Source organism: Apis cerana, linkage group LG1 (assembly GCF_029169275.1).
Source record: "Apis cerana isolate GH-2021 linkage group LG1, AcerK_1.0, whole genome shotgun sequence".
NCBI lineage: Eukaryota > Metazoa > Arthropoda > Insecta > Hymenoptera > Apidae > Apis > Apis cerana.
The window spans coordinates 20,963,121-20,987,800 of record NC_083852.1 but is presented as its reverse complement, the minus strand read 5'-3'; the positions used below and the strand labels follow the sequence as shown (position 1 = coordinate 20,987,800).

The 24,680-nt window shown below is 42.2% G+C and overlaps 1 protein-coding gene across 22 annotated transcripts in view; it reads right to left on the bottom strand.

The window, feature by feature from the left end:
- LOC108003197 (dystrophin, isoforms A/C/F/G/H) overlaps positions 1-24,680 on the bottom strand; it is a 419,614-nt gene that overhangs the window by 13,994 nt on the left and 380,940 nt on the right. For 3 of the 22 annotated variants that reach the window (XR_009828767.1, XR_009828769.1, XR_009828768.1), the window contains exon 47: positions 18,265-18,757. The exons of the other annotated variants lie outside the window; for them this stretch is intronic. The gene's annotated coding sequence lies outside the window, so the exon portion shown is untranslated. Of the gene's footprint in view, positions 1-18,264; positions 18,758-24,680 lie in introns of those variants that run through there. 22 annotated transcript variants of the gene reach the window in all.

The window sequence follows — 24,680 nt, the reverse complement described above, 5'->3', positions numbered from 1 at the left end:
AATAACTAATAATAAGAATAAATAATAAATTCATTTACGTCTCCGAGCCGCGGATAATAGATAAATTCCCTCTCCCCCCGATATAATTAGTTCGACGTTGGTCGAGCGAAAATGGACAATTCCCCTCGTTCGATAACGATTTATCAGGGAGGGGGGATTTATTATTTATTCGCGTGCGTTCGTGTGATGCAATAGAAAAAGTCGAGGCGATTGATGGTCACGTCGCGATGAGAGGCGAAGATTCCATTCATCGGCCTCTCGCGGTTTAATAAACACATCGATGTCGACCGACGTTCGAGGAAGTTGAATGGACAGAAAGGGTAGGGAGAAGAAGAAGAAGCTCGCTCGACACGAACGCTCGGGGACTTGGAACGTTGCGAACGCGTGCGAGGAATCTTAAAACTGTCCCGGCCGGGAGAGGGTTACAGGCCTCTCTCTCGTGTCTGTCTCGTGTATCTCTCCCGAGGCGGAGGAAGTCAGGGTCCGTGAAAACGATAAAAATAACTCGCCAAGTCGTGAAAATACTTCGATTCGCGGGAACTCGCCCGCGAGTCGCGAGGGCTTCGTGTGTTTTTCGCGGGAGATTTCTGGCATTCCTTTCTTCGGATGTGTAACATCGGTGAAACGATATGGAAATTCGTAACGGAAATTCGTTTTAAAAATAAAATTTGCTGCGCCACCTGGCGCCTTTTCTTTTTTCTTTTCTTTTCTTTTCTTCTTTTTTCCTTTTTCTTTCAACACACCGAAGTATTTTATGCCCCGCGTGACGCTTTTCAGGGATCCGAAGAGAGGGATTCAATTTCTCTTTTTTCTAACATCTCGAAAAAAGAGTAACGACGAAAACTTCAACTTTTTATATTATTTAACGCGATGGATAAAATTTTATCGCGATTAAAACTGTATTAATATACAGTTTTCGCTCCGTATAAAACGGTCCGATTTTATTTACAAATAAAAAAATATCAAAAAAAATTTGCCGATATAAACGGATCTACGAACGAGTGATTACGAGAATCAAAAGAAAAGAAAAGAGAGAAAGAGAGAGAGAGAAAGAGAAAAGAGAAAAATTAACAATAGCGCCAGTGGTATTTACTACACAACTCCTGAAACAAGCGGGAAAAATTGTTAATATCAAAAATATCTATACGAAAGCGAAATATGAAGCGAAATGTTCAACGTTAAGCTTGGCAAAAAAAAAAGAAAAAAAAAATCGACGTATTTTTCATGAAAAATATCGTATCGTTGTACGTATGGCCATCCCGGTTTTATCGCGAAAACAGGGGCCATCATATCGAGGAAAGTATATTCATTAGCCTCATTTGCGGGAGATCATTAAGCGAGTTGGGTCGTTTTATATCACGGTGAAATATTCCAGTGTGCGCTCTCGGGCAGACAGATTGACAAAAATATTTCGCGGCTGGCAAATGCATCTCAGTCGGATACGAGCGACCACTTTTTTTACACCCCCTGCTCCATCCCTTGCAAACGTATGTGTATTCCTGTTCGTTCTTCCGCGAAATTGTGCAGGCAGATGCTCTTAAAATGGGGGGATCCGTTTAGAGTACGAACGTTCCACACCTGAATGGGGGGAATGCGATCGAGCAAACTCGATACACGGTACTATCCTCGCGGTCTTCGATATTTCTTCGGGAAATATGAAAATTCCATTTCCATCTCTCGATTGGAAATTCGGGAAACCGTTCGTGCGTGTGATTTTTGCCACTATTTTGGGTTATTATTTGGGTTATTTAAAATCTAATCTGCCTTGCTTTGAAGAGAGAACGTAATATTTTATATTGGTTGCGCTGAATTAATTAACAAAAAGTTTTTTAAAAATTGTAAATGCGCGTTAATTATAAATCTTAATTGTGATTTAATTTAATAAAATTTTTTAAACACTATTTTTTCAAACATTAATATAGATTTTTCATTTTAAAATCGATATAACCTATCTAAATATGACGGGGGGCATATTATTATCGGAGGATTTAATATTTTGCGTGATAGTTTAAATTTATACGAGGGAACGTTAAATTTACTCGATTTAAGAAATTAATCGATGTTTCTATTCGTTTTATTTCATGGATATATTGCCGATACAGTGTGTTCCAATGAAACGGTAAATTGTATACATTACACATATAATATTGATCAATGCGTTTGTTTATTGCGAATCTAATTGGGCTTCGATCGAAATCATATTTACCGCGACATACGTTTATTAATTTGCCGTGGACCGTTTATAATAGTAATTCGGGCGAAGGGAAAGGCGAGCAGAACGAGGGAAGTTCGATTGGGAATAGAAAGATTGAATTCGTATTCAATTTATAGATGGATGTATCTCGAAAAATATGTTGAGCTAAAAGCATTGAACACCGTAGTAAGGGATGGTTATTAGAATTTCATAAAAGAAAAATCGATAGACGGAAGCATCGTGTTCCAAACGGTAATTTGATTCTATATTAATGTGATATTATTTATCACGAAAGAAGAAGAAGAAGAATTTCTTATTATTTCGTACATAGGATTCATAATTAAATGATTAAAAAAGAAGAAAAAAATTATAAACGAAAAATAAGAGCACAGGAAAACGAACGAAAAGGAATGAGGAATCGAAATCGAAGAGTGATCTTAAAGAGAATCTATTTGTTAAAAATTACTACAAAAATAGGCATAAAAAGTTATCACTTTAAATCATACGATTTATACTCCCTTCTCGACTATCGGAGACGTTCATTTTTATGAATTTTATTCGTGCTCCCTCGATGCAGGATGCAATAAAACGAAAACACCAATACATTCATCTTGCCTCCGTTTTTATTTATCGCCCTGCGAGTAATCGAAAATCATGATATTTCGTCGAGCTCGAAATGAGAACGACCGGCCACGCGAAATCGATGAAAGTATTCAGGGGATGTCTATCTTTAATTGGATTTATTGTTCGACGGGGCGGGAAACCCGCGGAATAAGGTTCTCCGTTGGAAGTAAATCGATTAACGAATACCAAAAATTAGCTCTGCAAATAGAGGAGACGAAGATTTCCCCTTTGCTGCTGTTGCTGCATTCGATATTCGTCTCACACTTGCAAGAATTCGGCCCCAAGTCATGAATGATTCAATTCATCGAATCTTAGCTCGATGGAATCAATCGAATTTTATGCCACGGCTTTGGTAAAATATCGCGGTACACTGGCGATAACATATTCGTGGTGCACGTTTGGAGAATCAATTCGAGAGGCAAAATCGAAAGTTAATAAAACAAAAATGATCGATCTAGGCTCACTTATTGAATTACAAACAATTTAAATTTGCATTTGGATGTATTTGTTTTCGTTCTCCGATATATTAATATCCTGTATGGAATAAAAATAAGAAAGGAGGAGAGGTTGAAGACATTTAAAGACGAAGAAATCTAAGCATCTGTTAAAGTAAAACGAGAAGCAAAAGAGCGAATTGACCGATATTTGAGAATTTAATTCAAGCAGGAGGAATATAAGGTTATTAAAAAATAATGGACGATCGTGAAATTAATCGGCAAGAAGTGTCAAGGGGGTAAATCTAAGGATGCTGAAAGACGTAAGGATGCTCAAAGACGCGATGATGAACACGTTGGCGTAATCATGAGCCTGTAGAATACCTGGCGCAATATCAGCGTTATGAGGATCGTTTTCTCCTTTAATGTCTAACACGCTGACGCCAGTCCGGCGACGCCAAGCTGACGATCTTAATATCGCCCCATGGATGCAATAAATGCGTATTAACATTTATTATCCCCTGCCCCGATACGCTCCTCGGAGTCGAAATACTTTTACCCCGGCTGTAATTCTCCGTCATTACGTCTTATTAATGGAATCTTATCCATGTGCGTAAGTCAATATTCACGTAAATTCACGCGTTTCATCATATATTTTTAAAGAAAACGTTAAGAAAATTTCGAGTTTGATTCAAGAGTGGATCGAATTTTTCTGTAATTTGGAAAGTGAAGCTCGATTAATATTGTTTTCCGATATCGATAAACGAATTGCGGATTTTTATGCGGAAGTTTAAATTCTTACAGATTCGATCAAGATAGATCGAATATTTTACATCTTCTTGCGTAAACGTTATTTCACCCTTGTACGATAACCTAACCAACACAAAGCCAAAACAAAACTTGGTCTTCCTCTCCTTAGGAAGAAGAAACGTTCCTCGAACGTTTTTCGTGGCCCCTCGTCGGGCTCGAGCGATCCCCCGGGCGCTGTATTATACCATCGTTGTATCACGTCCCCTTAATCTAGATCCTATCCCTTATCTCGAATCAGTCATCTGGACTTAGCCGCGGCCGACTGCCACAGTGAACGTTACACAGGGAATCGGATTAACAGTCGGCGAGACGGTAAGAGCAATTTCCGTGATTGTATCTCTCCAGCACGAGGGGAAGGAGAGAGAAAGAAAAAGAGAGAGAGAGAGAAGGGGGAGGCGTACTGATACGCCTCCGCACAGTGGCTTGTTTCCTCAACGACGACGCCATGTGCCGTGGTGTTAATTACGCCCGATTGTCTGTTAAACCGACTCGTCCGCGTCCGATTAAGTGCACGGAACTTAACGTTCCGCGGCTTTCGAATAATTAATTCATTCGTCCCTGCTCGTCGACTTACGATCGCTTATCGGGTTAAACGGTTGTTGGAGGCGTGTAGTCACGCGTTTGGATTAGATAGCCTAAACATAGTTGCGTTTGAAATAGCATTTTTGTAAAATATGTTTTTTCAAGCAACTTGCTCAAAGAAAAATTTTCTTCGAAGAATTGGCAGAATAATTTTGTGAAATTCCGTCTTTTGCTCCTTTCTCGAAAAGGAGAACAGGATCGCAGAGAGAAATTTGTAAGATAATAATATAGTAATTTAATAAAAAACCTTATTGATAAAATATCTTTCAGATATCATTCAGATTAATTACACACGTGCATCGTATTGTTCACCTATGTATACAATTCTAATTGCATCGTGTACAATATACCCGTGTGTACAGTATAATCCATTTCAAAGGAACAAGCATAGTTCCTGACTTCTAGTTAATGGTACACGCGCATCTGCGTGTACGCGTATCAGCGTATCCCTTCTCAGCAAGGGTAACTCAAGATCGAAGCTTTGACAACCCTTCTCCCCTCCCTTTCCTCATTGTTCGACCATCTGCCCCTAAATCTCCGCTCTAACGCTCCGTCTCCACCATCCGCATCCGTATTAAATCCGAATCTCTAACCTGGCAGCATCTAACCTATTTCCATCACTGGTGGATGGATCAAATTTCTATTCAAAACAGAATCACTTCCCGTATCGAAGCCTTACGCGCTTCAATCCTCGAATCATTCCACCGAGCTATCAACCCGAATCTAACACCGCTTCCATCCACCCTCCCCACCCCTTTCCCAAAACCCTATTGCAAATACACACGTTGCGTTGGCGCCAAAGTGCAATCGGATGTCTGCGTTCCACGCCGAGATTGCCTAATCGCACGCGTCATAATGGCGGCAGGGATGGTTCGATCTTAGAGCTCGGGCGGAGGATGGCCCGCACATCCCCGGGGGATCGGATTAGCCGGAGTCGGAGAAACGGCTAAGTGCAATTTCCGCGATAGCATCTACGGGCCGAGAGGCAAGCATCGATACGGGTCTGGTTTCGCGCTGGTTTCCTGCAACGGCGACAACACGACCGGTGTTAATTACGGCCAATTGTCCACGAGATCGCCGCTCCTACCCTCTCCAACTACAACTCGGCAACTTGGAGAAGGTTATAACAAGCCGGGAGGGGTTGTAATGATTATCACGCTTGTGCAGTGATTAAGACCGGTCGAATTCAGCTCCATTTCTCGATCGGGTTCTTCGCTTTTCTTCTTCGAACGGAAGTGTTCGCAAGGAAAGTAGAGAGTAGTTAGAGGAGAGAAAGTCGGAAATTCTTGATACGATTAACCGAGGAGGAAGGAGTTATTGCGCGCAAATTCAGCGAAGAGAGGGAAATACAGATTCGACTTGCAATAATAAATAATTCCACAAGCCGGAGCTTGCAGCCATTTATGAATTTCCAAGCAGTCGTACACTTGCGCGCGTCTACACACTTTTCTTGTGTACGTCCGCGCGCGAGCTTTCTTACTTTCGCGGCGCGGCTTTTGAAGAAAACGGGCGAAAAGGGTCAAGATGGATGTGGAACAGCGCGCGTAAGAGGAAGGAAAACGAGTACTCGTCGCGCGAGCGAGACACCCCACTCGCCGCGATGGAAAACGGGGAGGAATAGAAAAAAAAGAAATCTCGCGAGATGGCGGGCGTTGTTGGCCGTGCGCCTTTTACGGTGTTTTCAACGTGGGCGGGAGTTAATTACTTGGACGTGATGTGAGCGCGTGCGTGTACGCGTGGGTGTAAGTTGGGGGGGGAATGCATGTGATCATTACGAAACGTAATTAAAATCTTCGTGTCGTACGGCAAATTAATTTCACGGCTAACGGGTTCCCTGTCGGTGGTGCGGCGCGGCCTCCGCTCGGCCGGAAAGTTCCACAGCTTGCGCGGCGTCGATTAATCGTTAATCCATTTTTGCAGAATTGTGAAATAACGTGGAAAATTGGTAACGAGCTCGATCTATCTTCGATGAGAATAAGATGAAGGAGGGGAGGGGGCAGGGAAGGAGATCGTTCGAACAATTCGAGTTATTAAAAAGCTTCGTTCCTTTGATTGGGGAACGGTAAAAAAAATTTGTTCCTCTTCCGGCTATTTCCTTCGATAAACTGATGTAAATCTCGACCGATTCTCGTTTCATTCCCCTTCCCAGGACGAGAATTAACGACGATTGAATATTTTCAACCGCCGACAGACGAGGTAAGATGGGATCGGAGCCGTCGATGCGTTTTATTTTTCCTCCATTTCGTTGGTTCTTCCTTCTACGACTCGGCTACGCTTCAATTACGATATTGATTTATCGCGCTTTATTTGCAATTCAAAGATATCTCGTATATACCTTATTTGTTTTAATTTCAAGCGCTATTAGTACCGTTATCTACGTATCGCCGGTGAATGACGAAATGTTGGAAATATCGTTGAAACATAACGATAAGACAATCCTCGTTACAACTTCTCGGAGATGTGGAACGCAAAAAATGCATCCAGACGATAAATCTCCTATCTCGTGATTTAAACCGTTTATCGCTTCTGGACTAATTACAGAACTTACTTTTTTTCGACTCGTAGCTTTCGATTCGCTATTCCTGCCTCGTACGTTGCACTTTTACTTGTTGCATTATTCCGTTTCTCCGATTATACAAATATATTATCGGCGACGAAAGATAATCGAGACAGCGAGCTGCTAGCTGCGAGCGGCAGCTACGTGGAAACGGCGCACTTGAAAATAAAATTGGGGAAATTTCTCTTCTCTCGCGAGATTAGCCACCGCGTAACCGCAAACAAACGGAAGAGGAAAATGGTGGAAAAAACGAGGAAGAAGAAGAAATTATTTTACACGGGGCATGGTCGCGTTGCGTGACAATTGACGGCGTTATGCGGCGCCGTTTAATTAAAGATTCGGTCCAAATGAGTTTCGCACGCCCCCCTCGTAATTTCACTCTCGCCCTCTTTTTATTCGATTCGCGCAAGGGGCCGTCGACCCGCTCCCTTCCTCTCCCTTTCTCTCTGATACAAACACCGAAACCGGAAAATCCGAATCCGAGATTGAAAACCGCCAAAGAGCCACCAAAAGTGAAAATCATTTCTTTTTTCTTTCTTTTTTCTTTTTTCTCTTTACTTCTTTCACATTCTCTGGAAGAAACGTGATTATCGTCGGACGAATTGCCGGCGTATATAAACAAAACCGGCGACAAAAACTCGCGAAAATGAAAAACCGTAATTGCTGTTATATTAATTTGCACGGTGCACGCCGCTACTCGAAACTTTTCCCTCCCCTCTTTTTTTCCTCTCTCTTTCTTCTTCTTCTTTTTTCTTTCCCCCTCCCCCTTTTCTTTTTATGCCAAACAGAGAGTCGGAAACGAGTCGAGCGCCTCGGCGCAAAGCTCGCGACCCTGCTATTTACCTCGTCGAGGAATTCAGCCCGGCAAAAATGTGTGTTTCTCACGACGCGTGTGTGTCGTGTACGTACGCGGACTTCATAAAAGTCCAAGTTGAACGGTGTACACGGGGAAAAAGGGCAACGGGTCTGGGTTAGGTACGTGTAACTTTGACAAAGCGACGTGCATGTCTAACTGGCCCCGATTCATCAAACTTTCCCTTCTCTCTCTCCTCTTCCCCTTGCCCGCTTAACTTTTTCTACCTTCCTACTTTTCCTTCCCCCTCGCGGGGAAAAAATTAGGCTAACCTTTATCGCCCGGTAAAAAATTCGTTCGAAATAAAAATCTGTTGCTGTTCAAAGTATTCGTGTTTACCTACGTACTACATCCATCCAATATATATATATATCCATCTTCGCACGATTCCAGGCTAAAAAATTCAAAAAAGGAACGAAAATAAGCGCGTATCGTTACATTTCTCTCTCTATGTTCCTATACATTTTTTAAGAATATTCAAAAATGTGTCATAACTCGGCTTAATTTTCAATATATCATGCGATATAAAAAGAAGAGGGCGTTCTTCTCGCATCCAATTACAATTTTGATTAATTATTTCTCCAACAACAACAACGTCGAACTCGAGATTTCGAGTTCATTTCCCTCGAACTGGCCGTTTGAACGGACGGGAAGGGTAGAAACTCGTAGAGAACATTGGGCGGAAAAGCGGTTAAGAAAACCGGTGGCAACGGAGGCTGGAAAATCAACACGGAAAGAACGCGGTTAATGGAAAAGGAATATCCCCCGGAGGTGGGTAAAAAAAAAAAAAAAACCACTTTTCGCGATTTGCGCGACTTTTGTCCGCAACTTTAACGCGTTTTACGCGCCCCTCCCTCTTCCTGCCCCTCCCCTTTCCCGGCGTAACACGCAGACCCACGCAGGACGGGATTGCGGCGTACTTAATGGGCCTTTAACCCCTCGCTCTCGCTCCACCGAGACTTCCGCTACAATTTTCCCATTGAGAAGAGAGACCCGTTGCCCCATTAAAATTCCCCTCCCTGACATCCATCCTCTCTGAGCCGAACAACCGATGCTTCTCTCGCCGCCTCTTGTTTTCTCCGCCGCACCTCCGCTTCCCCTTGGATGACCACGATGAATGGGGGCGTCTAAATCGGGATCGGGGATTCGCGGCTTGTCGCTCGCGCTCCTTTTGTTCCACGCTCGCTCACTCAACAGATTTTCCAAAGAGCGAACAAGTTTTTATTCCGCGTGAGATTTTGTAATTTTATCGACGAGCAAGTCGATTGGAAGTTAATAAGCTGTAAATTTATAGCTATAAAATTTTCATTAATCTGAAAATCATCCTCAAAAGTGAATGATTGTAAAATATATAAATCCTGATCAATGTAATCCTCCAATCCGAGATTAATCGAAAAAAATTCTTACGAATAATATTAAATTGCGTTTATCGAACGAGAGAAAATTTCGCATACATTTCGAATATATTCGAATCGCTGGTGTTACTCGATTCGCGATTGTTGCGAAAATATTGCGAAAAGGAAATTGAAAAAGTACGTCGAAATAAATATTTAGAACGCGACGCGACAACACTCGCGCTCCACTTCGCCTATAAAAATATGCTCGCCAGCATTTTTGCGGTATAAATCTGGAACAAACTGCTTCGCTCTCTCGTGTAACACTAGTTGGAAGGACTTTTGAAATCGGAGACTCCTAACACGATTGTCCATCCGTGTACCACTTAACCGCCGTGTAACCGCCGCTGCTTTAGAAAGAATGTATGATATAACGCGCGATGATAATTAATCATTCCAACGGAATAGATCCGACGAACGTCATTACATTTAAACGCGAGGTAATTAAAAAACGAGATACTATTCACATTCGGCCGCGTTTCAATTTGTTTCAAGAAGAAAACTTCAGAAATTTCTAAAATAATTCCCGATTGATTTTTTCCACGAAAAAAAACGAACGGCAACGCTAACAGGAACCACCTACTGCGCCACCTCTTCGATAACCGCAAACCGCACGCGTTCTCATTTAACGTCCGAGAATAACAATTTTACCATCCTGAACTACACCGTTCACGGTCAAAGATATAACTTATAAAAGAATTCATCGATCCCTAAAAATAACCGAGAACGTCAATGCCTGAAATACTTTAGAATCTCTGGCCAACGGTACTTCGCTCCTTCTATTCTAACTATTCGAACGCTTTAGCTCGAAAGAAGGACAACGATGAGATCTCATTCGAGATGTTGCCGATAATTGAGGAAAAAAATAAAAAAAGAGACAAGAAAGGAAAACTCTTTTTCGTCTTCAATTTCACCGATATTCAATGTAATCGCGACGAGCGTTGATTTCACTTTCAGAGAGAAATATCCTCCGGACAGTTGCACGTTAAATTTGATGACAACTGGCTACGACAAAACAGTACGACTGCCGTCACGTTTTCACGCGTGGGACCTGGCGGCCTAAGTCGAAACCTGTGCGGCCACCAATCCTCGAACGATGACAGACGCGGCCGCGAATTAAGCGCAATGCGGCACGGGTGTTTACGAGCGCGACAACCGTCGATACGCGTATTTCACGCTTACCAAAGCGTTCTAACAGGTTTCAAAGCTTGAACCCGCCTCGCGCGGGGTCGTTGCACTTGTGCGTCGCGCCTCGACAATGCTGATATTTTGCTGGGAGGGAGAAAATATTCGCAATATTTTAGCACTTAACCGGAGATTCCGTGGTAATAAAACGCGCAACATTTTCGCATTTCGAGATATTGAAACATTCCCCATTTTACCTCCATTTTCTAACGGAGTAATAACAAGCGGACGGATCCGCAAGCGGAACGAGCTTTACGACATGCGAACATCGAGGTCTCCTCGATCCCCTCTTTCAGAAGATTTTCAACGGAGCGGAAGGCGGAGGGTGGGGGTGGGTTCGAATGCGAAACGAAGGATGTGGAGGACGTAATCGTTCGGTATTTTATACGAGTTTGAAGTGTCGAGAGATCGAACGGTGAGCGTCTCATGAGTTTTTTCGCGAGTTGAAGTGGAATTATTGTTTCTCTTCCCTCGTCTAGAATCGAGTTAGGAACAAGAGGGATAGAATATGAAGCGAAATTTATAGGATATAGAGACGGGAAAGACGGATTGTATAAAATATTGTAATAGGATTAGTCGGGATTAATAATGGGATTACGAAAGAATTTCCGCGCAGTTTAAACTCCTGCTTCTCCGCTTTTAATACTTTTGCGTTATTATCTTATGACTCGCGATTAACGAACGAGGGGGCTCAATAAACATTTTGTGGGGCTTAATAAACGACAAATGTCGTCGCCAGACTTACGAGTCTTCTCGAGATTCCTTCGAAATCCTTACGACCGAAATAAAGAAAAGAAGAAATAATTCGGAATTTCTTTCGATAAAATTCAATGGGAAACCCGTTAAAGAAGTTAACGAAATACGAAAACTACGGGGAAAGATTTCGAGACAAATTGACCCGTTGTCAACCATTGAGAAGAAGGCTTTGGAGGCCGGCTCGGGCTCTTTCCAAACACTCGATTTTCCCTTCGAACGAGCGCCGTTTTCCAGGAATTATGTTAACGTCGACGATGCTCTCGCTCTCGCAACAATGGCCGCGAGGCATTTAATCCCGGCAATTGCGAGGACTCGGAGGGCTCGTCCTCGCTTCCGTGTGTTTCGCCAGCCAGCGCGGAATTGTTCGACCGAGCCGAGGGTTGGACAAAAAGCGCGAGGGCGCAGGAGGATCGAACGGTCCATTGCGACCGGGATAAATTATTCATTGTTTACGAGCGAGTGCTCGAAAAGGTAAATGCATCGACGGTAATCGCGACTCTTCGTTTCTCTCTCCCTCGTTTCGGATCATTAAAATGGCGAAGGGAACAATTACGATTCGATGCACCGGTCCCGATGCCTCCAACCCCCTCCTCCGCGCCTCTTCCATTTCGAGTCGTCTCCCAGCTGTGCTGCCTATCGTCGAAACTGCGAATAACGTCTGAATTTTGTTGCTGGCTTCGTGACTCCGAGCTCTCTTTTTCGAGGCGTGCTCGAGCGAGGAGGGCCCGATTAATTCACGCCCGATTTCACGTGGACCATTTCAACGTGATTCTACGTGAAAACGGGATGCATCTCTTGTTGCTCTCGTTTCGAAAGTGGTTCCATGTAAAATTTTCGTGGCGAGAAGAAAAGAGATTGTTGACTAATTCTTTGTAACGAGAATTATATATGCCAGGAGGCGATGATTCGACGGGTTGACTTCAGCATTTGTCTGCTATAATTATAAAGAAAACTTTAGAAAAGAAGTCACAATGAATCACGCACGCGTAATGAATTGCATGGAGAGATATTAAAAGAAAGGAAAAAAGGTCACGTATAATTCACGACTCGCAGCAGCCTGTGAATACATAATTTAATCGAATTAGAGTATCGAGTTCGAATAATGGCTCGTGTGAAACGTTCATAAATTACCACCTATCAATTGGCACTTTCGTAACGGAACCAGTTCCACGGCACGCAGTTGCGCTCTATTTACTCCAAAAAGTAGGGACATTCTCTGGTAACTCTACGAGTCGTAGAAAATACCTATACCTCCACCAAATTTTCACCATCGTTCACAAACTCTAACACTTGTACACGCACTCGAGGGCGACGAAAAAGAGATCCTCTTAAAGACCGCTTTGGACGACGTTCTCCGCTTAATCCAAACTTATTATTATAACGTCCTCGTAGAAAAAAATTTCACGATATCGAGCAAGCCTCCTTTCTGCACGATCGATTTTCGCAGGGCACGCTCGAGAGTGGACCAAAGGTAAGTTGCTATCTCGAACGAACACGAGAGACGAGAAAATCCATCGTCTAATTACCGCGAAGGTCCTCATTATTCTGATTACAAGAGCAGATCGTCTGTCCACCAGCAGTACCATCCCGTAACATCGTGTATCAGGGTTGAAAAAGGACCAATGATATATATATATATATAGAGAGAGAGAAAGAGGGAAGCTCGAGACGAGCTCACTGATCTTAAGAGCAGGATTCTTATTATTCCAATTAATTCTAACGTTAAACGAGCGAGTAGGAAAAAAGGTGTCCTTTATGTGGCGCCTTTTGCCACGGTTCCTTCGTTGCATGCACGTTGTGTAAAAAAGGTGTGTGCTACCAGCCACGCGCGATAATTTACGCCCCCCAGGACCGATATGGATGAGTTGTGGCCTTTGGAGATCGAACATCGGCCAGCCTCTTTGGCTACGGGGACATGATTTACGGTGACGGTACACTTTGCACGTGTAATATTCCCTCGTGTGAAACGATTGTCTTCCATTTCGCGCACGTTCGCAATTCCTGATTTATTTTCATCTGTTGATCTTTGCGTCTCAATCTTTCGAGAGAGCTCGATTATCTTGCTCGCCGATCGCTTTCACTCCGAATGAAATATTCAAGATCGATGGATATATTATACCGTGGATTTTTTTTTTATTATTAAGCTCTATTTCCCTTGATAAAATTTCAAGCAACGATATCTTTTAATTTTTCCATGTCCCTTCCGTTCGATTTTTATTATTCTCACATACGAAAGAAAATCTGTAAAGGATTAATTCTTGCAGAATCGAATTTTGCACTTTTTCGTTATTAATGGAAGCATATCTTTCGCGAATAAATTTTTCTAATAGAAGTACGACACGTGCATGGACAGTATCGAAAATGATAGCGAGCGTTTGGAGCGACATTGTCGGTACATCAAAGAAAATTCGCTATTCGTTTGTATTTGCGCGCGCTCGGTGGAAACAAATGACTATGTATATTCCACGGATCGACGACGAATCCGTTTTTGCGCATTTGTTTCGCGGAGATACTTGTCCAATATTTCAACATGTAAATGTTCGCAAATATCCGCGTATATTTGTAAAAACGTTCCATACAAATTTCTTTTTGGAAATGAGAATCGAAACACGGAGAATAATTGACGTTCCTTCAATCCACGTATCTTTCACCATCGCCATTTTATCCAATAATTCTGCTTTTATCGCTGTATTTAGATTATACCCTTTCTTTATTGCATCACACGCAAAGATCGCCACGCTTTCTTCTCCAATCTTTTCCAATTAACGAAAAAGCCCCTTTGACGAATTCGAATTTTCACACAACCAAAATTGCGATCACGATTTGTAAATAAAATTTTCCTCATCACGAGTAAACTCTTGGCAGCATCTATCTCGTGAAAAAGAAATATTAGCAAATGAAAATCGATGGTTAATCGCCTCAAATCGAAATCTCTGCTCTCTTCAACGCCGTTCGAACTAGCCGTCATCATCAACTTCCACACCAGGGGATCGTTTAAAACCTGCACCGATAACGATTTCACGTGTTATCGTGAAAGAGCAATCGACGTCGAGCCGACGAATACGATCGGCTGCTGTTCTGGACGTTCGTTCGGTAATTATCCACGGGTAATTTATCGTCGACTCACCGTCAGGAAGCCGGTTTTCTCCGCCCGTTTTCGGTGGCTCTCGATTCCAAACGATCTTATCCACCGCGTTGAAATATTAACGTCGAATCAACGCGAAATTTTCACTCTACCGATGAAATATCGACGTAAAATTTCACGATAATGGCGCTGTTTTTCTTGGGAGAGTTAACATAACGCGAGCGACTCGTTGCTCCAAGAGAACAATGTTTGTCTTTGAGTCCACGTTGAATCGTCGCGTTGATGAACGATACAATGGAATTATTTATATCAGAATTAATTCGAAACTTGTGATCTCGGAATGGGGATCGATCGATCGTGAAAGTAACGGAGAAGGAAGAAGAAAAAAGGAAAAACGGATCGTCCCTCCAAAACTGTTCGCAACGCGTGCTCTTCCAAACCAAGATTCTTGGAAAGATCGTTCGCGCTGTCCCCGAATCTATGCACGAATGTTCGAAAGGAATTCACAAGCTGTCCATCACCTAAGCCCTTCGATACATCCGGAGAAAAGTCCTCCAAAATCTTGCTCCCTCCTCTAACGTCATTCTACAACGAGATGTCATCCCCTGGCACGACATTTCCAAGATTATATCTCGAACCGATTCGAGACTTACGTCCTCGCAGTCGGGAGAAATAAGAAAACGGAAGGGAGGGAAGAAGGAGGAGGCTGTAAAGAGGATCACCGGGATGATTAACAGCCGTGTTGCAGTCGCGGAGGCGAGAAGTGAGGAGAGAGCCTGGAGAACGACAAGGGTACTAATTATTACAATTATCCGCGGACAATTACGACGTTAAATTGCATTCCCAGCGGCAACGCTTGTCCCGGGGAAATGCCTGGAGGAGAATCTGTTGTCCCTGCATCCGTAGCCGCATCGGTGGAAAGGCTGAGAGGAGAGGATTGCCGTTGCTCTGACCTCTGCGACAATCCTACGGAATGGAGATAGAGATGGAGAAAGAGAGAGGAGGAGACACGTCGACTTATGCATACGAAACACGGATATACACCACAGCCACCACCAACGTACGTTGGCCTAACGTCTTGCATTAAGTTCACGGATGTTTACCCGAATGGCAGCTTTTCTCGATGTTGCGCAGCCAGGTTGCCTGGAGATCCGAGTGAACGCGATTCGCACGGTTCGCAAGGACGATGATATGCACGAGGCCGCGAGTCTCGACTCCCTTTTTGCTGCCAGGAGGGGGAACTCGTCCTGCGGTACTTGGTCGTGTTTTTGGTCGGATTAATGGTTGGTTTGACGGTGATTGAGAAGGGACGGGCGACTCGAGGAAACGTTTCAACAACGTGGAGGATAGGAGAATAAGATAAAAGAGGAGGAGAAGGAGGTTTTGCGGCGGGAAAACTCGTTTCGACGAGTTGAAGGTAAATTGAAAACTGTTGAGGGAAAATTCGAAAAGGGAATCGATCGAGAATAAATCGTTTGATTGATTGGTATTGCTTTGATCGACTGCCCCCCTCGGATTTTGTTTCCGTTCCGCGGATTCGGCAGTTATCTCCATTTTCCTCGTATATCTCTTTTCATCGATCCAACTGTCGGCCAATTACACCGGTTAACTTTGGATACAATCTCTCTTTTTTCTCGATATTTTTTTATTGGCCTACCGTCGTCTCACGAGTAAGTCGAATGCGCGGCGTGTGGCACACAAATCATCGACGCTATTCCGTCCGACTGTTGAACGAAAGTCGACACATGGTAATGCGCCGAACCGAGGGAATAGGTTGGGGCTTGTGTGTCGCCTTGCACATTCCACGCGTACCGACACGTCCCACCGTGTCGAGTGCCACGCTTACATTTTAAGCTTTTCATCCGTCGTTGCCAATTAAGATCACCTCCACTCCTCGAATCCGCGACTAAACATATCTTCCAAGTGTCCCGAACCGCCAAATTTTATTACAATCAGAACAGAGTTGTCAAATCCTCCTCTCTAAAGGAATGAATAAATCCGTTATATCAAAATTTCTACTCGCTCGAATAACAAAAAAAGAAGGGGGCAAATTTTGACGAAGGTAAAAAGTAACAAGCTTTTCTCCCGATGATCGTAAAAGTGGAAATAGCACGTCGGAGTTGAATCTATCTATCTATCACGCGAAACAAGGGTTCCTCTCTGTTTATCTCGAAACAGGGAGGAAACGACAATAAATAATTCAACCAGTCAAATTAGAATCATGTTTTACAGCTGGTACTACAGAATGTGAGAGAGAGAGAAAAAAGAGAGGAAGAGAGAGAGAGAAAGGGAGAGAGAGTCCAGGTTGAACAATTTAGTGGGCGTTCGTGTACTCGTATTTAAAGCGATAATCCTTACAGCAGTCGCTGTTACTGCTAACATTATTTATTACGACCTTTTATCAAGGAACTGGTTCGCCTTGAAATCTAGCCGCTCATCCGACAACGGCTCGTGAACCGAGCGAACGCAACATAGTGGAGGTGCAAACTGCGAGCCACGAATCGCTAATCAGAGATAAAAGCCCTCGAAACGGCCAACTGCCATCGAGTAACGAACAATCGAATTCACGCGTTTCACGGAATTTCGAGGGGTATCGCGTGAAAATTAACGATTGAATTCGTTTAAATTGTTTTTATAAATATAATCCCCGCGAAACAGAGGTGCTTTTATTCCTTTTGATCCTCGAACTCCTCTTTTTTTTAAGTTCTCGATCGAAAGAGACGCGAAGCTTTAGAGTTAATTGAAACGATACTTCTGCTGCGAGCAATGCTTCTTAATTGGTGCCAGTTAGCTTCTCTATTTTTAGATTAATTTAAACCGGCTACAACTATTTTTGAGCGATCCTTATCGTCAAGATGTAAACCGACGTCTCTTCGAGGTGTTGTCGACAGTTCTTTCGAGGAATAAAAAAGTTTGGCTCGACAAGACAAATTTATTCATCGCGACATTACCTCTTTCCTTGGATCAATTCCATCCTTGCCGTGTAAACGGAGGATATCGTTCAATATAACGTTGCTCCAATGAATCGTTTTAAATTTTCCATTCTAACTTCTCAATTTATAGAATACAAATGACTTCTGTTACGATTTATTGAATTAATCACTTACTTACTTTTTCATCCCGATCGTCATCGTCATCGAGATCGCGATTACAAATCCATTTCACGGAAGATTATCAAGGGATCATCCCGACTTGCAAGAAACAAACTTAACCAGCGCGACTTTAATCGGTGGTTCAAGCAAAGGAGGCCGGATCACATCATGGTGGAGGACGGAACAAATGGTAAATCGGGGCGTGAAACGATCTCGGGTTCCATAAAGCCGAGGCATCAAAGCCTCGGTAAAGCTCGAGGCTCTTCCGTTCAAAAGAGGAATTTACCGAAACTGTTTCGGCTTTAAACAGTTGCCAACTCGAGGGGCCAGTTTTAACCCAGGGAGTGGTGAAGACACGTCGACGCGAATACCAAACCTGGCCGGCACAACGACGCGAGAGAGCTCGTCAGATTAGCAATCAGAATGGAATGATACATTAAAGGTGTGTCAACGCTCGCGTATGTGTATACGTATGTGCAATACATGTACCTCCTCCTGCTCGAACGACGAGATCACCTCGTAGTAGAATTGCTCGGCCATCGACAGATCGATCTTCAAAGAGGTGCGATCTCCCTCGTCCCCTCCTCGCCCCTCCTCCTCCTCACCTTCCTCCTCCCCATTCTCGATATCGTAGTCCTTTATCACCACGCTTCTTCGGGACAGGATCTCGATCGCGTTGTTCTTCACCAACTCCATTTCTTTCTTCTCTATTTTTTTTTCCCCCCGTCTTTTCTTTTATTCCTCGATTTCTTATTCGACCAAGTTTTTGTAAACAGTTTTTGTATTATCCGATTTCTCTCTATCTATTACATGGTATTTAGCGTCACGTTATATAACGAGAGGGGAGAACACTCCAACACGGATGCACTTAGCTTAACGCACTTTTATCACAGCTGATTCACCTTCTTACTTCACCTTCACCCGCTCCCTTTTTTCGTCGGCCATCGCACCATCACACGATTATTACACTGTTCAAAACCAGACTATACTTGCTATATATTATTATTATTATTATTCCTCGGGAAAGATCCTTTCTCGAATGATTCGACGATGAGCGAATTATCATTATTCATGGTTCCTTTCTCGAAGTACGTCTTCCATTCTTCTTGTCGCATTGAAAAAAAGAAACGCTATCGAGATCCCTTTCGTTTCACCATATCATTACAAAGGAGACAGCAGCTTGTTGCACACCTGCAACTTTATTTTCGTCACGCGCTTCCCTCGCTACTTTCGAGGGAATCGAAGAGGAAAGCGCGGTGGCCGGAGCAGCGCGCGAAGCCTACACGCTCGCGAGTGAACTGAGCCGAAGCAATGAAAGAGCACGTATAATGCAGCTTGTGTCGGTCTCCTGGTGTCAACCAACACCGACGTTAGATAAGCCCTACCAGCCGCTCCACGACGACGACGTTCTCGCCGTGGAAAAGAGATCGGCTTAGGGGACTTCTCGAAAAGCGTGACTTACGTTAAACTCGTCCGATTAAAATCTTCACATTTCTTTCTTTCTTTCTTTCTTCCTCTCGTTCTCTCTATGTTTTTACACGAGCGCGTGTTTGCATTGGCCAGCCTCGCTTATTCTTTTGTTTATTCTCTCTGGCCTGGCAATGGAGGGATACATACTGGATCGGTATACATACTTGTTTGACATATGATCGTACCCGGAAATACGGATAAGACACGTATGCATATAACTTTCATATATTATCGGTACGAATAATTCATTGCACAATTGGAAGGATTCGAATGATATGGCACGAATATATTTTTCTTGAGAGGAAGGGATAAGAGCAGGAAATGATTCACGCTCGATGATGTACATTCCTTTTTAACTCTGTACTCTTCTTCATCTAAAATACTCTAGCCTTCCATTTTTGTTCTTCCAATAGGCAAAAAGAAGTTTCGAGTGAATTAGAGGATTATTCGTGTATTTGTTTTAACGAATGAAATAAATTTTTGCTGGTATCTATAAGCAATAAAAAATTATTGATATGTTTATAAGAATAAAGCTTCGTATTTTGTTTAATTCTTCCTGCGTGTTTAATTAAAATAGAAAAAAAAGAGAGGATATCGATGCAATAGTTTCGGAGAAAACGGTTTGCAATATTTTATTTGCTCCGCTCCGCGTATATCGAAACTATATAAAATATCGAGCGGAACGTGAAATCTAAAATAATCTCGCAACAAAGAAACGTGGATACAACAACAACCGTACAAGAGCGAATAAAATTGCTATAACGTTTCAAACGTTTCCGTTTCGTAAAATTTCCTATATCTCTCTGTTATTCGGAGAGAGGGAAAGAGAGAAAAAAGCGATTGCCTTCTAATAAAGATGTCGACAATTATATCGCGTAGAGAGCGGTGGAAACGAAGAATGGAGAATCTCCAGATTCCGGATTGGACGATGGAATTGGACGATATCCGCGTATGGCATAACAGGAAGCGAGAGAAGTGAAACGGTCCAGACGCGAAAATAGGAATTAAAGAGAGCGCGCGGCAGAATCGGCTCTGCGCGGAATAAACGAGATGGCGAACAAGAAACGGAAAGATGCGAGTAACGAGAGAATAAACGCGGCAGGATGCGGCAGACGATGTTCATCGTCCATCGATTCCACTCTCGTAGAAACTGGTTTTTAAACCGGGGAAAAAGTGAAAACGTAACGGTGGCGATGATTGGAAATTTCGAACGTTGAAAATTCCTCGATATATTCCTCTTCGTATATTTCTTTTTCACGCCAAAAGGGTAACAAAAATTCTAATTAACGCGAAACGTAAGATCAAAGATCGTTCTATACCTTGGCAGCAAAATAATTCGTTCGTAGTGGTGACGATATTTTTAGAACAGACCATTTGTATAAATTTCAATTCTCTTCCCCAAAGATAAGATTTTCTATCCAGCAAATTTCGAATTTTCATTATTTCACGTATCTATCCTTTTTTTGTTCAAATATTCCAACTCGAATATTAATTATACAGATATACTTGCTCGTATCTAATCTGGAATTAACCAATTTCATTCGCCAGTTTCGAAAATGTTTTCAAACTTGAAACTTAAAGCCTCGAACGAGAATAACACTCTTCTCTTTCCAATTTTTCCCACACGTTCGACTTATTCACTTCTATATTCACGCTTCATTTTTTTCACGGGAAAAGAATCGTAAAAGGAAACACAACGTTCGGATTGAAGATAGATAATCGTACGTGAATATCACGGTCGAAACGTAGCCGCTTATATCCCGGTGAAAGGATTTAGAAGACCCTGGTTAGGAAGCCTGTTGGCTCGTCACACGATACCGTCAACTGGACTACGCACTGTCTGCCCGCTTCTTTTTTTCCTTCTTTTTCTTTTTTTCCAACGCTCCTCCACTGCCTACTGATTTTCTTCCATCGACGTCACGCGGCCCAGACGTTGAAAAATGTCCCTCACGACGTTAATTGGCGGCCGATAACGCTCCGTGGACGAAGGGAAGCGGGGGGAAGGGGGGAGGTAACCGTTACAGAGATAGAGTTTTCGCGCGGACGAAAAATCGACGAGGGATAGAAAGTGGTCTGCGACATTAATGAAACGATCGTCGAGTTTTCTCGTTAACACTTTCTCCGTGATTTCACGCTTTTCGTCTTGCAAGGCCTTTCGGGAAGGAAATTTGTCGTTGGGTGTGACAGTTATGAAATTCGATAAGATAAAGAAAAAAAAAAAAGAAAGAAAGAAAGAAAAGAAAAGAAGAAAATGTTTGACATCGCGTTGGAGTTGTTTTATCAATATCCCTCCCCTCCAATTTCTTCGGAATTCTTCCGCTTTTTCTTGGAATTATGATCTCTTTATTTAGGGAAAAGAACGCGAAGAAATAAGGCCTTCCTTTTTTCGGGGAGGAGGATTTATGACGGATTTTTTTATTTGAACAGAGAAAGGAAGAGAGAGAGAGAGAGAAAATAATGTAAAGAAATACCGTGGTATTTCTTATTTAAGAATATAATATCCAGTATTTTCTCAAGATATATCAAAATATTTGAAGTTTACTTTCAAGCGAAATTATAAAGTTTCGAAGTTACACGAACTTTGCAGACTTCTAGAGACAGTTCTAATTATAACAATTAAAACAATGAAATATCACCATGTAAATACACGTGAAATATTCTCCGGGGGAGGGAGGGGGAGAGCTTATTCAAAACACGAAACTTGCAAGATGGATTTCAATCCCTGAAACCTAAAAACTACATTGCATCTCGAAATAGATACGAACTTTTATCAAAATCATTGAACATTGTCAAGTATATTTCTCTACCACAACAGGGACGAGAGAAAAGGAAAATAAGCGAATCATTTCCAGGTAACACGAGATATTTTAATTAAAGAGGATATAAGAAGAATATTTTCAAATAAAATAGGAAAAAAGAAGAAAGAAAAACGATATATCTCGTGTAATAATCTTCCTGTTTATAGCATCACGAGCTTTCTTCGCGATACAATAAACACGGGACAGTGGCGGGTTTGGGGAGAAAACATCGGGATTGAAACGCGGAAAATTGCGATTTTCATTTATGGCGTGGAAGGGGCACGGTAAATTGAAAAAAAATAAGAATCTACGCGGCCATGGCTACCCATCGTCGGCGTCGTAAAACCGTATCGTCGAGTGGGCGCGTTTTCTCGTAGGAAATTCAGCGGGCGACGTGGAAGAAAAAAAAAAAAACTCGGAGGATTACGATGGAAGGAAGATAGAGAGAGAGAGAGAGAGAGAAGCGATAAAACAGCCACGGAGTCGGCCATTCGCTGCACCTTACATAGCGATAGTGTTTTCCAAGAGGTACGACGAGAGAGAAACAGGTGATCTTTACGGCGAGAATCTTTATAAATGGAAATAAAAACTCGTATTTCTTGTTAAATGATCTATAATATGTGGATTTAGATCAAGGTCTCATTTATCCAAAATTTGGTAATCAATGATCGATGCAAAAAATTAATTTTCCCGTTTCGATCGTAATCGCGTTTTAATCGAAGTTTAATATTATCGTTTTCTTCTTTTTCACCTCGATATCGACGTTTCTCAAAATTGTCGAGGAAAATAAAATCCAGAGACCGCAAGAAGATTAATCTCCATCCTCGAAAATACCTTACTCGACATGTGTATGCGAACGTATACGTTTTAACGTTAATTTAAAAATAGATATCCGATATAAATAAATTATATATATATATACATAAATAAATTCAAACATTAACATGATTTTTCGATATATTACTTAACGAAAGAAACGAGTATTTGTACAAAGTCGTGGATACATAAAACTGTTTCCATAAAATCGTTCCGCGAAGAGCTCGTAACTTTGGTATTCCATAAACCGGTGAGCATAAATCACCGGTTATCCCTTCGACGAAAATAAATTAAGTGCTTACAGTTATGAAAAAGTTACAGATGTGGTATATCTCCAGAAGAAAAAGAACAATTTTGCAATTTATCCGCCGTCGATCGTTCGTACGATCGTTTAATTTCCACCTCCCTCTCCCTCCCCGTCAAATTCGAATTTTAATTATCCGGTGTATCGCCACACTCGCGATAACGCATACCGAATTCCGTGGTCACACCGCGCCATTACACGCAGCGCGCATTACATTATGTGCCAGCTGCGTGCCATTTTGTATAGCTCGGCATTCGAAATTTTGTCCTAGGCTTCTCCCTCTGCGAGCACCGAAAACAGGAGCAAAAACCGGAGGACGAGGTCCTCCATAATGCGTTCGCGGATCGATTGATTGTAGCCAATAGGGAATATTCGAGGCTCGAAATTTCGGCGCGAAAACGTTTAATTTATCGATCTTTCTTCTTTGTGTCGAGATACGAATCGCGAATATTTAAAAAACCAATGAACGAGTCGTTTGGTTACGTATTTTATGGGGCGACGGACTGCAAGAAATGCCGTTTAATCGTATCAACCTTAATTCAATCGACACGAGGCGAGAATCCAGGGGAATCGAAGAACGACCGTGAATTAGGATGGTGGTCGGTCGATAAGATAGGGGACGATAGGAAACACTGCAATTGATAATATCCGCGAAATTATCGAGATCGAGTTGATTCGCCGGCGATACGATTAATTTCCCGAAATGAACTCGCCCCGTGGAACGCGTAGTGAAACGACGGTTCGAGCTTTGTTAGCTTTATTATGCTTAAACTCGGCTGGAGTGCCACAGCTCGACTCCGAGAACTTGTGCAATTAGCTTATGGTACACGGTATGGAGCGTGAATCGAGCTAATAAGATGAATGACGCGCGATTGTCCGGCTGCTTTTAGTTAGTGCCTCGAAACGAACCACGTGTTTGACCGGGAAATCACGTGCAGCTGGAAAACCGGAGGAAAGGAAATTAAACAGCCGTAACAGTTGAAGAATCGGCGAACGAATTAATGTACAGAGTATAGGTGCTTCGTGCTTTAAGCAGAAAATTCAAAAATAAAGAAAAAGTGAAATTTGGTTGTAAATAATTTAATAACGGAAGATGTAGATAGATATTTAAAATAGTTTGAACGCGTGGATAAGAACGAAGTGTTAAAGTTTTAAACGAGTATTGCAAATTAAGAAATGTGATGATCGAACTTGATACAAAATTTTTTTCTTATTTCAAATTTCATCGAAAACACACATACATATATATATATATATATCTGAAATTTCGACGAAATTGTAGAATTAACGTAATTTTAACTTTCTTTCAAATTGAAGTTGTAAATTCGTTCAAAATTCTACCAAAGTTTCGTTGAGATTACGAACAAGTATACGTGTGAAATACAGGAAGGAAATAGGCTAATGGACGAATATATACGCGAGAATATCTAGGTGAGCGTTTAATATGACAAAGTTTCCACCGTAAAATAATTATTAAATGGTCACTTTCAATGAGAACAAAGACTCATTGTCGCGGATTTAATCCTTGCCTACCATAAAGAGTAACGGTACGTCATAATGGTTAGACAATCTCGTATTTCTAACCAGCTGCGGGTTACATCGTGAAATAATCCTTGATGAGTGTACGACAAATGTGAAACAAGGTATCAAATCGTGGTTACAACTTCGCGGTTACAACTACAATATCCTTATTTCAAGTATACGTGTAAAACTTCTTATTGCCTTT